Here is a 14,295-nt window from a genome sequence, read left to right on the forward strand (position 1 = left end):
TTTGAACCAAGATTGTTTTTTTTTTTTTGGGTACAGAGGTCACCATGTTGCATTGGCAAACAGGTTGGGGATTTGATCATTGCAGGTTTGAGCCTATATATGCCATTGTCTCTCTTATTTGTCTCACTATCTCTACATCTGCTGCTTTTTCCTAATTTTCTTAGTGCGGTTTTTCGTTGCAGCAAGTGCGAGAAGGCTGAGTTCATCAGCCTGGTATGGCGCTACCTCTGGTAATTATCCTCTTCATTTCGTTTATATAATCTTGCTTATTTCCTATAATAACTCACTCAAGTTGGGTCTCTGATATTTGTGGTTGATGTGGCAGCGGGAGGCAGAGCATATGGAGTGTTGTAAGATCCATACCGCACCGATGAGATGGTGATTCTAGACGAATCCTCTAACTGGTTGATTAGGTATGGAGTTTCTCTGTCCAGCCGCTTGTCTACTTGCTACATTGTTCAGTGTGATTTTCCTGTTAATACATATACTCACATCTAGAGAAATATCATGAACATTATGTTCAGTGCTGATCTGTCTTAATTTGAGGTTAAACTTTGGTATGAGATTGCAGGTCACACATACAGGTCCAAGTTGTGGACATTGTAGTGTTTGGTGGAACTGGCTGCAAAAATGTGTCCCCAAATATTTTTTGTGGGCTGCAATGTGGTGAGATTTTTGTTATCCGCCGCATAACGAGCTCCTGCTTTACAGCAGCACGTGAATTCTTTTTCGCAGTTGTTGTGATCATGAGATGCATTATTTCAGACCCTTACATGTTTGAAGTTAAATTTGATTGATGCGACATCATGCTGTGGAGCCACTACCTTTGAACCTGCAATTCAAGAGAAAATCTAATATATTCATGGATTACCACATGTCCACATGTGCCTTGCAACTATTTTGTTCATTTCTCAAAGGATAAACAAGGTTTACGTAGAAAAGTTAGATCTCAGCCCATGGAGAAAGTTTCAAAAAAAAATATTGCGTCTGACCTGTTTGTTATTATGTCTACGAGAAGTGATTTTTTTTCTAGCTCCATGGCGGATGGCAATGGTTGCATCTGGGCGCCCGCACATCCCCGATTCCATGGTCGTAGCAGCATGTCATCCGCCTGTTCGTCGGTGGGTGCTAGGCATGAGGACATTATTAGTATAAATCAAAGTGTTGTATTAGAGAAATCATGTATAAATTAGCTCAACCCAAACTAAATGTACTTGTAGTTTAGTGTTTTATCTCTTCCATAACTCTCCTTTCATGTATCGAGCAACTATCAGTCTATCACTAAGTCTCTTTGCTTACTGGAAGGCTCTAAACCTTAAAGCGTAAAATTATGGAATAACCAATGCACTTTTTCACATAGTGAGATGGTTGACACTTCAGTCTATATTTGCTAAATCTTTACAGGTTTGCATGTTGTGTTAGCATGTGAATAGCATCTTACTTAATTGCTTATCCTCGTCTGCTGATGAATTGGTGTTATTTCGCTGTGGATAGCTACTACTATCTAGAGATTTGCATAGGCCAAAATCTAGAACCTACAGGTTGCCAGTTTGATCTAACCAATAAATTGCCAAGAATTTATATCCCTAAAAGGATGTCCATTCTGTGCAAGTTTACCTCAATTAATTATTGGTTACCCCTTCGAACTTCAACTTTGCAGTGATACACCCTAAGTGTTTGATACATGGGATTTTGCTTTCGTTGTGCAGTTTGTCATGTCGAGGGTGTGGAGCTGGTGGTTGGTGGAACGCCTTGCTGGTATGTGGCCTTTGTTTTAGATATCAGAACTGTACACTGGGTTTGGTAAACTTATACAAATAGTTTGCTTAATAGTAAGTTGAACTTATACAAACATGGAATCATATTTCAGTTCGTATCTCTATTTTCTCTTCAGTATTGGGCACTTCTTAAACATATGAACGAGACACCGAGAAAGGCTTCCAGCTTGATTGGGGAAACAATAGCATCCACATTCGTATTTGTCCCATTCATTTCCCTCTCTCTTCATATTCAGGCTGTAGCAATTGATATGCAGTCTAGCCTGGAGTCTGGATTTTGTACAGGTATACTGTCCATCCTGGTTCTGGTGATTTGATTTGGGAAACTCTTGAAGTTTGATTCATATATTGGTCCTGAGAATTCTTCACCTGGCATTCTGCAATTGCTTCCAGCCAGGTAATTAGCTCACATGGGTTGTGCCATTTCCCATCCCTTCCTGCTTTAACTTTGGTGTGTTTAGACTGATTGATTGTGTAGACTATGTATGTTAGTTCCTGTATCATTCATGCCATTGTATTTTTTATATCTGTGACAGGTTACTTAAAAAAATATAGTCTAATATAGACTAACAACACATTGCAGCTATTGTGTCTAAGTTATGGAGAATTATATATGAAAGCAAATCATTTTAACGGAATTCTTTTAAGACCATAAACCCCCCATTTTCATAACTGCAATTTTTCACCATACTATTTTTTGTCACTATCTGGCTTGGTGGGTACATCAGACCATAATAATATCGATTTGCATGCCTACACCTTGCTTCCTTTTTATAGTCCAACTACACTAGCATATGCTTGCTAGATAAATGCGATTTTTGTTTTAGACGTGGACATGTTATGCTCTAAATTTTGTAAACAAGGTTGTCGGTTTAATGTTTGTGTGTTGCTTTGAGTCTTCTGGCACTCATCATCGGATAAATAATTCTGAATATCTATGATCTTGATAGGGATTTCTACAATCTGGAGAAGTCCATACATTTGAGTATGCAAGATCAAGCACTTCTGATCAGCTTTGCAGTCTTCTCAGGTCGGCACATATTTTTCAGTTGGAAGTATAGTATGCGAGATGTGTTTATTTTACTGCTAAGAATACATGCTTAGTTTTATTATTATTTGGTTCCGTTTCATTGCTGATAAGAACAGATGCAAAGTGTTCTCATTCTCATGTTCCTTCTTACTGTCGAGAACAGATAATAATAGACGAACAAAATGATGTCTACATGTTGGTTATGAGAGATGAATATCTCTGTGATGTCATTTTGCCGAACTGCAAAGCTATCATTTGATGCAATGTTCCTGAAATTCAGCTTGTGGTACCTTTTTGTTTCTTGTATGAACATTATAGTTTTTTGCTTGATCATTTTTGCGTGTATTCTTTTCTCAAAGGACTACTGAAATCTGATAAAAAATATATATTCCTTTTATTAATTTCTCAGGATTACTGAAATTAGTCTTGAATATAATAATGGAGATCTTTGAACTTGAATTCTGTTTGGCCTTTTTCACAGTTGTATGCTTTAAGATAGCTGGATACATTTTATTCTTGCATTGGTAAATTTACTTCAGGTGCAGAGAAAAGGGTAGCAAAATTCTGTTATTGAATATATTCCTAAACTCTTCATGAACTCATCTGCTTGATTTTTCTTCTCCCATGAAGGCCTGCACAACTCTACCTTATTATGTTTCCCATCATCATTACTAATTTCATTAAGAAAGCATGGAGATGGAGGTTTGAGCATGTGCAAAATACTATTTTTATGTGATGCTTATTTACTTTGTTTCACTGCGAAGAATATATTGCACATGTGCCTTCCCTTTTATCCTACTGAGAAATGGATTGGATAGTTCCTTTTTATGAAAGCAATATTGTTTTCCCGTTGAGAGCCTCCATGATGGGACTGATCAAATTTCAGTGCTTGTAGGTTCCCTGCGCCTTGCTTACTCCCCGGTTCGTCCAGTATTCATAATTCGCTATTTGCAAGCTGTAGATCAACCAGAAAGCCTATGTGCAGCCCAGCGACAGCCATGGTGCTGCTTTTCATCTTGTAAAGGAAGTTAGCTTGTTCTTCTGAATGTTCCACCACTAGCTTCTGGCCATGCAACCTTATAATATGCAATTAGCAATATCCACCAAGTGATTGAGGTGCCACGTGTTTTCTTTTGTATGCTTCTCCTTAGGTTAATTAGATTGTACATAACAACTTCAAATCGAAGACTCCAAGTAGTATGAGTGTATGTAGCATAACAGACAATATGCTACTATTTAACGTCTTAAAATCAAAATATCCAAATTGTATCTTCTGTTGTATGAAGCTGGTAATGTAATTTGGGCATTTAAGAACCATATCTTTCATATATTAACGGTGATCTATTTGTATTGTAGTAGCATTGCAAAAGTTACTAATTTGAAGTCAGGTGATAGATGTTTATTGATACTTGATAATCATGGAGATAATTGAAGTATTTCTCGTTGTGGGTTAAAATAAAGAATAAAACTAAAGAGGGGCAATACCACCTATTTAGATCAAGGTCAATGATGACTGCCATACCGTCTTGCATATATCTCTCTTTCTCTCTCTCTTTGGTTTGGTGAATAATGAAAGGTAAATTTTGATAAGTTTGTGCACAGTGTATAGCCTTAGTTAGTCAATATGCCTACTGTGTGGCTCAAGTTTCCAGATCTGGTTCTGCTGAAGATTTGTGTTGACAGTAACATGAATGTTTGAACTCATTTGCATTTCACTATTTCTTATAGTTCTTTATCTCACGATTCATGCTACTGTCAAGAATATATAGTTTAGAATTTAAACAAGCAGATATTTCACATTGGGATTTGGTTAAACCCTATGATAGGCTACTCCCATTATACTTGATTTGTTCTGGTTTAAGTAGTGTGGTTAATGGTGAGCCTGAGCCTGTGATGTGATGTATTCAGGTCTGGGTTGCCAGGAGCTCCGATGTGGCCAGCCGCGGCCGGGGAGAAGTCGCCGTCGTGGCCAGCCTCCGCCGATCCCTCGGCAGTAGGCTGCAGCTTGGTCGCAGCCTCGGAACTGGTGCCGCCGGATGGAGAGCCGCCACGTCGTCGCGCCTCTCCTTCTCGACCTAGCACACCGGCGGCGGCGTGTCGGACACGTACAACAGGTTGCCCCTGCAGTGGCGCGGCAGGAAGCTGCGGCCGGTCATCTTGGAGAAGCGAGACACCTTGGCGAGGTGGCCCGGCATGGGCGCCGCAGCAGAAGGAGAGCAGATGGTCAGCGCCAGCCACCCGCTGCCAATGCGGCCCGGGGGCGGCCCGACGCCGCCCACTGCAGCCGCCGTGAGCGCCGCCACCATTCGCGGCGCACGAGACGCAAATTTCGTGCACACGCTCTACGGCGCGGAGAGCGGCTGACCCTGGCCGCGGTGCCAGGTGAATCTTTTCCCCAAACATTGCTCCTATTCTCTCTGCTAGCTACCTGATGTGATTTTTGAACATGATGTGTGCAGGTCTGAGGAAGAAGAGAAGAAGTATCAAGACACCAAGGTAATATTAATCATCCATGTTTTATACTCCCGTGTTTTATACTGCTGTCCTTCAGATAGTGTTGTGTTTTATACTGCTGATATATAAAGTGTGGTCGTACCAAAGTAAAAAATATGTAATATTAGGTATGACTAATCATTTGTTTTGGAAATGGAATTGCAGAAGAATGCTTTTTAGCTTTTATATATAACATAATTTAGTTCAGCCCTGTATTTCTCCTGATGTAGCAGTAATATGTGTTCATGAGGGTGTCAGTGTTTAAATAAAGTTGCAGTACGTATTTGATAACAGAAATAAAGCAGTATACATGTTCTGGTTCGAGTCATCTCTGGTTTGAGTATTTGATCTCAAAAATGGTTTGTGTTATTACTATAACCAACTCATTGGATCATAGGATTTAATGCATTTCACATGCAATTCTGCAACTGCTCTCTGTATATAGGATCTGAAGGCAGCGAGAATTAATGAAAAGAAAACTATTGTTCCAGCTCATTAGCTCTACAACTACTGATTAAGCATCTCCAGATTCAAGAGGATAGGTATGGCTTGATTGTCATTGTCTGCTTTCTTTGTGCCCCTCCCCTCAAAAATGGTTTGTAGTACCCATGTCTATGTGAGTTAGTTCTGAAGTCAAAAACTAATTCTTTTGTGCACCCATGAGCTACTTATAAGGTGATATAGGATTCTTCTTACAATTGTATTAACTTTCCGGTATTACTGTCCTCCTATTTAATTTGCTCCGCAACTGCTCTTTATTTTGTCCTATTATACAAATTTGTGTAACAACATCCTTTCATGCATGTCCTAATATGATCCACCACTTTTTATGGAACTCTTTCTGGATTCAATGTTGTTCTGGCGTATCAGCAAATTACCCATCTAAGAAAGCTTCTTTTGCTAATGTCTGAAATTAGAATGATACTTCTAATTTCCTACTGTGTAGGGCTTTGAAGGTATCATTTTGTGCTATTGATGATAATCCACTGCATTACAATGAATCTGTGTTGTAGAAGATTTAGCTGATCTAGTTATGAACATTTCGAACAAGGATTTGAAGAGGTTGCACATGTTCTGTTTCAGGTACTTATAGCAAATCTGCACTACCGTCTAAAGTCTACACTTCGATACTTTCACTAAGGCATTACCTGTTTTCTATCTCTTTAGGAGAACTGAAGCTTTCATCACCAGAAATGTGTCCTCTCTTATGTTTTTTTTATACTTTGTGTAGGAATCAATCAAAATATTTTGTAGAGCACTTGTTATGTCTTGACAAAAAGAACATTCGCATTTCAGTTTGGTTGACTAGCTTCTTTAGGAGGCTCTGAAGGGAAGGCAATAGACCTTGATGATACTAAATTTCATCATTACGCCATCAAGTATATTACAACAGAACTTGAGCATATCCATTGTCCACTCTGCTATAAGTTGTGTGCTAGGCTAGATCGTATATTTTTTGGGTGGTGTTCTGAACTTCTGTTGGATATGGTGGTTGACTACATCATTGAGGCGGAGGTGATTAAGTGGTCTCCTGATAGTATAAAGATTTGTTAGTAACCTGAGGCAGAGTTTTGTTGTCAAAGAGTTTTGCAGAGTTACAATCTATAAGGGATTCAACACATGGTTTCAGTGATCCATGTTGTGTACAGTTTGATGAGTAATGTAATTGTTGTGTAGTAGTACAATCAGACTATTAGATATTGCAAGCATTTTCTTGCCATTTGGCGGTTCAAAGAATTGATATTAGGGTAGTAGGTGATAATAAGACTTTTCAATAATCTACAAGTTAAATATGTATTTAATAAAGGGTCATTGGTGTAGAGGATGGGGCTTCCCCATTTTTTTTAATATGTGATTATGCATAAGAAAAATTCATCGGTCTATTTTTTTGTTGTAATTCGGCTGAATGATTCTTCCAAGAAAGATGAGATGGAAAAGAAGCATCATGGACTAACCTAGAGAATCGATTGTACAATTTGTTCTCTGCTTCTTAGTGATGATCCTTGTGTATTTTCATTGAAATAAATAGCACTACATATGTACTTATTTAGTGTGTTGACCTAGAAAAAAATCAGGAGGCTTTATTATACAATTTATTTCTAATTGCTATGAACAAATGGTTGGATGCACAAAAAATAATTGTTGCATTATACATGTATTATTTTTATATTATCTTTATATATTATTACTTGAAATGTTGACTTTTCCTTAAAAAATGATGCTTATACGGCACTAAGGGCTTGCAGAGGCCGACTAAATTCTTAGACAATTAAATAAACATCAGACTATTAAAATTTATGATTACTGACTTGTTTCGCTTTTGCCTCGGTGCCGGGGCGAATTCTCTTAGGTGATCCTTTCTTAGATGTGCTGGAAAGTCCTAAAGGACTTTTAGTGAGGTTACCGGAATTCTTGATGCATTAGATAAATCAAAGGAGACATGGTGCCACCAAAGAATGCACATATGTAAATATGCAGGCAATTCAAAGCAGACACATAGCAGCATGTTTCACAAGTTATCAACATTCATTGGAAAATATAAATTACTCCTATGTTCATTTAACATAGTATATACTAAGAGTATCTATATTTTAATAGACATGGCATGATGATGTATAGTGATCTTGGTATGCAAGTATGATCAAGACCACTTGGTCTGGCCTGTGCCCATTTGTTCTTTGATTCTTATTGAAGGAAATGACACTACTTCAATTGTACTTAATGTATGTGTTGATGGCACCCTAAAAAATATGATATTTATACACATTTATCTCTCTTTGCTATGAACAAATGGTTGGATGCAACAAATGTTGCTCCTGTGTTGTACATGTGTTAGACAATTGCTTAAAAGTTTTTATTTTCCTTTAAAAGGATTACCTATATAGGCTTAAGGGCCCTCAAAGACATATGAATTCTTGGAAAACTAAACAGACATCAGCTGACTAAAACTTATGTTTTTATTTTCTTCAAAAAAGATTGCCTATATAGGTTTAAGGGCTCTCAAAGACCTACCGAATTCTTGGACAACTAAAGAAACATCAGCAACATAAAACATATGGTTACAGTACTGTCTTGCATATACAACTGCAGCCTTCTGAATGGAAGTTTGGTGATTGGGCAACGAAGTTTATTACTTGGTATTTTTCTCCTGCAAGATTGGACACCAAGCCTAATACTTGGCTTTCAATATATACCAGCTAATGTTCAAAAAAAATATATACCAGCTATAACAAGATAAAACTTATGGCTTCTATTCTGGTCTGACTCTGTCTTTAGTGACGCATCGGGCTCTTATAAATTCAGTTCATATAAACTCTGGCCTTTGAGAATGGATGTGGCCCTCGATTTGGCTTTTCAATTTAACAGGAGATTAAAAATGATGCTTGCATTTATCAAAGAAAGGTTACTTCTTTATAAACAAACATTTGATTCAAAGTGATGTTTTCCCAACTGTGTTCACTGATTTTCATACAATACTTACATGTGATGATTTGATAAATATTTATGCTATATTGTTAAATTTATTTTGCAGACAGGATACATAGCCTTGCAGTTTTTTTTTCGCTCTACATGTGAATAGAATTCATCGGAGCTACTTCCGTGATGGCAAGATCGATCAACTTTTGAAGGTGTATACTGCTTGCCTTGGATCGTGCTCACATGTTATCTATCTTCTATGGTGAACCCGATCCGATCGTACGGACATTTCATGCAACATTTTTAGTTGTGAGATCGTGTTGTTGAACCTTTAACTAAATTTCTGTAGAATGTGCATAGGAATTTCATAAGACAAATTTTCTCTTTTTTACGTAGACCACATAAAATGTTGGTTATTCGTGAAACTTGATGAACACACATTTATTATGGAGATGTACATGTAGAATTTTTTTTTCAAAAATTTTCGACATTTCTAAATATAATTTTTTGGTAGAGGAAGCATACGCACCCGGGAGCCGAATTGAATTTCCAGTTAATGTCCACCTATTTAAATAAAGTAATATACCAACCTATAAAACTTAAGACCAATTAGTGTAAACCTTTGGTCTTAAAGGCACTAAAACAGTTAAATTCTGGGCTAATTCTTAATACTAAAATAAACTAAATTTTATATGATTTAAATTATGACTTGATTTTGCCATTGCGCGGTAGCGCAACGGGTCATCGAGGGTGTTTCCCAAAGGAAAGTGGAAGCGATATCCAGAGCACTACCCAAATGAAAGTACAAGGGCCGTCGAGGGCGTTTCCTCAAACGAACCACACAACATACTATTATACCTCACCATGGGACGCCCTGTCGGATACTATTCTACTTGATCCAAAAGCTCTACTCCAACCTCGGATGATGTTATAGCTCACCTGGATGGCCACCCAACCCGAATGCCCTCCCTTTACCACTACGGTGATGACATCGGCAAGAAGAGTACGGCTCCGCTCCAAGCCTCTGATACTAAAATAAGCCAAAACTTATGGTTCAAATTCTTATTGAATTATGCTATTTGTGCAATAGCACAACGCGGTAATTTGGTACTAAAATAAGAGAAACCCTATGGTTAGCCTTCGTATTATTGCGCGATAGCGCAACGGGTCATCTAGTCTAAAGGTATAATAGCTGCCCCCCATGGGGGCTTCACAGCGAACCTCGCACGTGAGCCGTTGGATCTTCCTTGCAACGAATCTCAGCCGTTGATTCCTGGCTCAGAACCCGCATGGGTATTTTCGGTATTTCACCGCGGCCTCGTATAAAAGCGATCCCCAGGGCGAAGAAAACCCTAGCCGCCCACGCCCCTACCCCCGCCCCGCACCTGCCCCGCCCCGCCTCGCGCCCCCGGCCCTGCCACCGCCCCTTCCCGTTCTCGTCGCCGGCCACCGCCTCGCGCCACCTCCAGCCCTGCTCCCTCGAGCCGCGGAACAACACGAGCGCCGGCCGTCGCCTCGACCCGCCACCAGCTCTCCCTCCCAATCCCCTTCATCTTCATGGGGCATCTCCGGCGGAGGAAGGTTGTGGAGGACGATTAGGATGCGGCCACCGCGACCGGGCTCGGGGAGATGGAGATCGGGCACCCCGACGGAGACAAGCGGGCTTGGACATGGCGCCGCCGTTTATCCACTGCCCCTCCAACGACGGCAGCACCGGTACATACGTCGACCCCTCGATTCCTGTCTCGTCCCGTCCCGTCCCGTCCTCCTCTCCGATTTCCCCCCTCTCTCCGGCCTCTGGATGCATTTCTAACCAGTGGCGGTCCTGCCGTACGTGCGCTCGTGTATGCAGATGAGAAGGCTCTCAGCAGGGCAGCCATGGACGGGAACCTCCACCGCCTCAAAGGTATCCTTCTCCAGTTCTCCTCTCTCCTCTTTGCCGCAGCGCGCATCCATGAGATCTCCGCTGCAAAAGCTTCGATTTTTCAGCTCTTTAGCTTCTGCAAATTCTGCCGAATTGACCCATGAGTTCGAGGTGAACGTCTCCAGTTATTGCTTCATTCGTAGCAGCATGGTAAATCCACTGAATTGACCCATGCAGATATTAGGATGGATGAGGTCACACAAGCTGTTGAAAACCTGGAAAATGATTGGAGCCATGTAGTTACGCAACTTGAGGTGTGCATTGCTGCAATTGAGTCATGTGGGAAGATGGTAAAAAGGACAGAGGAAGCAAATTATCTTCCTAGGTTGAATGGTTCTGCGCAGGATGCACTTACAAGAAAAAGAGAACATTAAGAAAGCTGCGGAAGAAGAGGTGTGTGATTTCTCTTCAGAGTATTCTCCATTATTTATTGCCTCAGCAATACATGCATGTAATCTAAGGCTCTCTCACGTTTCAATTGTGTTTGGTGATCTATTCAATTTCATGGGAAGTCCTTGCATACGTAGAAAAAAGGTCCACAAGGCCATCTGTTGTGAATTTATTTACCCAATGGTGGTTTAGCTGTACGTTTTTGTTGATGTGGTGGTTGTTCATGTAGATGCACTTATTCAGAGAGCTCATCATTATGTTATACTGCACTGAATGAAGAAGATAATACACACCCATAGAAACTTAAGAAAAGCAAAGCATTCTTATTTGCATTATACAAAGCTCATTCAGTTGTATGAATATAGTACAGTCAGTTTGATTTGACATTCAAAAGATAACAATTGAATTCAAAAGATATTGCATATGCATGGGAGCAATCCAGAGACAAGAAAACAACCAACAACCGCATATAATAAGATTGATACACCTTGTGATTACTTTTTTGCTTTCTTTGTACAGAATATAAGAGGTTCCAGGAGCAAGTTACTAACAACAAATACGGTTAATGAAGAAGATAGAGAGTCCTCTCAATTCTTGCTGCTGTTGACATAGTATTACTTGATCCAGAAAATTGTGAAGAAGTTAAAGATACAGCCCTTGGCACATCATTGCCAACATTTTGCTCCAGTTACCACATTTCAACTGAATTTCAGTGTAGTAGAGATGCAACCATTGCAGTTCTCTGGCCAAACAATAATTTCATAGCTACAGTCAACGGTCCAAAGAAAAGGTAACCACTGATATCTTAAATTTCAGAACCTTCACAGAAAATTGATGCTTATATACAATCGATTTTACATGCTCATGTCTAGCTTCTTTTAATCTGCAGTCTGCAGATGTTTCAACATTCTTCTTGATTGCTAATGATTCTTGATCACCCTTTCAGTGCATTCGTACCTTGCATCCAAGGAAGCAGAAGCGGAAGGTGTTGAGAAGGCTGCGCTCCGACAAAATGGCGAGCATCAAGGTGTCAAGGAGGCTGCACTCCCAGACCTCGCAGGTGTTGGTGACGCCCTTGATGGGCCTCGGCTACGGCTCTCGTTCAAGGTCAAACCCGCCGCCGCCGATGGCCAGCACCCGTTGGATCTTCGACGCCCGGATCACGCCCAGATCATCCTCCTTTGTTCATGGCAGCCTGCGAGCTTTCTCCATCTCTTTTCTATAGCACATATTTGTTGGATGCTGCTAACAAATCGATGATTGATCGTTCTGTGTAGATGTGCTTCTAAGAAGAGATACGGAGGACCAGTTTTTTCCTGTAATTCTTTCACTACAACTGATGTCAGGATTGGTACTTGCAATCTTACCTGAAGGGACTGCACGTACATGGTTTGGTTTCAGGCTTTCAAATTTTGGATGTATAGGGAGAATATCAGAATTATTTTTTTTGGTAATAATTGTTATATTGAGATAACAGAAATGATCTTTTAGCTTACACACCATAGAGATTAAAGTATCATTTGACTGGCTGTTTTTGCTTCTATTGCACTACAAATAGTACAATAAGGTATACTATTTTAGACTATTCATCTATATTGAAAGTTATAATTTTATATTTGAGAGATTAAATGAGATTGGGTATGAGGAAAGAGTTCATGTTGATCCCTAGAGCTATGAACTGTTCTATTTCATTTCCTGGTCAGATTGTTGGATGTCAACTAATATAGCTACTGTATTCTTTGCTTTGCTAAAATTCAGCTAGGATATCTCTGAAATAATTCAACTAGGAACATATCTTGTATGTTATTTTTCTTATGTTTGGATATCTTTGAAGTCGCATGTTGTTTCTCATCACCAGGCCAAGGATAGGTGGGTGGCTATGGGCTTGTTCCTCTCCACTGTTGAGTACGTCTGCCTGTCTCAATCATGTTACTGTGATGTCAATATGTTCAGGGGACTCATCATGTTTGGTTGTGGTGACTCATCATGGTATCTTGAGGGAAAAGGTTTAGAAATCTATTAAAACTGAATCTTAGGTGAGGTCTCAGTTTCAAGGTTCATAGCTACTATTTGATGTTAGCTGTTAATTCCTCTTATTATCATGTTTATTTGTCCTGATTTTCAAGGCATCTTTTCTGATTTATATTAGCGACATGGGAAACAAATAACTAATTCACACTCTTCTACTATTGCAAATTCTCATTAAAAACTATTTTAATGTTAGCAAGAATTAACTAATTCATTTTTATTCTACCATTGCAGGTTTGCTTCAAAGACAACTATTTTCACCAAATCAAAAATAGGCAGTTTTTTTTAACCTCCCCTTGCAAGATTTTCAATATGGTTCTACCGTTTCCACAAGAAGATTATTACTTAATGAAATATACCATTTATTATGTACAAAGATTGATTGACATCAACTCTCTGATGTACGGGGATGCACAAGAGCTTACAACCTTTATAGGTATGCACAACAACCTTCAGATCAAACTTCTCAATTGTACTGTCAAAAATGGCATGCCTCCTATTATGTTTTTGAGTCTCTTTGTGGTACAATTAAGGTATTTACATTGTTGGATGCAAACTCGACAACCGGCCAGAAAGCGACTACCAAGTACTTCAGGAATTACGTTAGAATTTAACATATTTAGACCTCAAACAACAATTATGATTAATTTCTTTCCACCTAAATGAACAAGCAAGGCAGTTTCTACCAACTTAATAAGAGATCAGATTTAGATGAATATTAGATTTTGGCTGAAATATTATTTCTATGCTATAGTTGTTTGAGAAGTAATTCTTTCCTGGTTTTCTTTGCATTATAAAATCAAGAAGTTAATTCAAGAATGCCCTATTTGAAAGAGCCTTGTTTCAGGAGTTGCCTCTTCTGGTTGGGTCTGAAGATATTGGTTCAGCTACCGTTGATCCAGATCAGCCACCTGCCTTGCCTAATGATAAAAGGTAGCTTCTGTTCTTAGTGGAAACAGTCTGATGCATAGGCATGTGTCGTAAATATTTATGCCCTATCATGACTGAAGTTTTATGTAAAATGTTTTGTAGGCATATGCCGTTGTCATATTCAGGCGCATCTTTTCTTTCGGCCTACTAATATAAAGAAAGTTTCTACTACTGACACTAGAAGCGTGTAATGCTAGATTAAAGATAACTCATGTTTGATACTCGTCAGGTTTTTCTCTCATTTTTCTAGGCTATAATCAGAATGTTCATGCATCAATAAGCATTTTATATCATGAAGCACTCCA

The 14,295-nt window shown here is 39.3% G+C and overlaps 1 long non-coding RNA gene across 1 annotated transcript; it reads left to right on the forward strand.

Annotated features, from left to right (window-relative positions):
- Positions 1 to 12,315: 12,315 nt before the first annotated feature.
- LOC139835303 (uncharacterized) lies at positions 12,316 to 13,993 on the forward strand. The gene is made up of 3 exons (XR_011751099.1): positions 12,316 to 13,068; positions 13,295 to 13,496; positions 13,908 to 13,993. It is a non-coding gene; the product is annotated as an uncharacterized lncRNA (long non-coding RNA).
- Positions 13,994 to 14,295: the final 302 nt, after the last annotated feature.

Source organism: Lolium perenne, chromosome 2 (genome assembly GCF_019359855.2).
Source record: "Lolium perenne isolate Kyuss_39 chromosome 2, Kyuss_2.0, whole genome shotgun sequence".
NCBI classification, from domain to species: domain Eukaryota; kingdom Viridiplantae; phylum Streptophyta; class Magnoliopsida; order Poales; family Poaceae; genus Lolium; species Lolium perenne.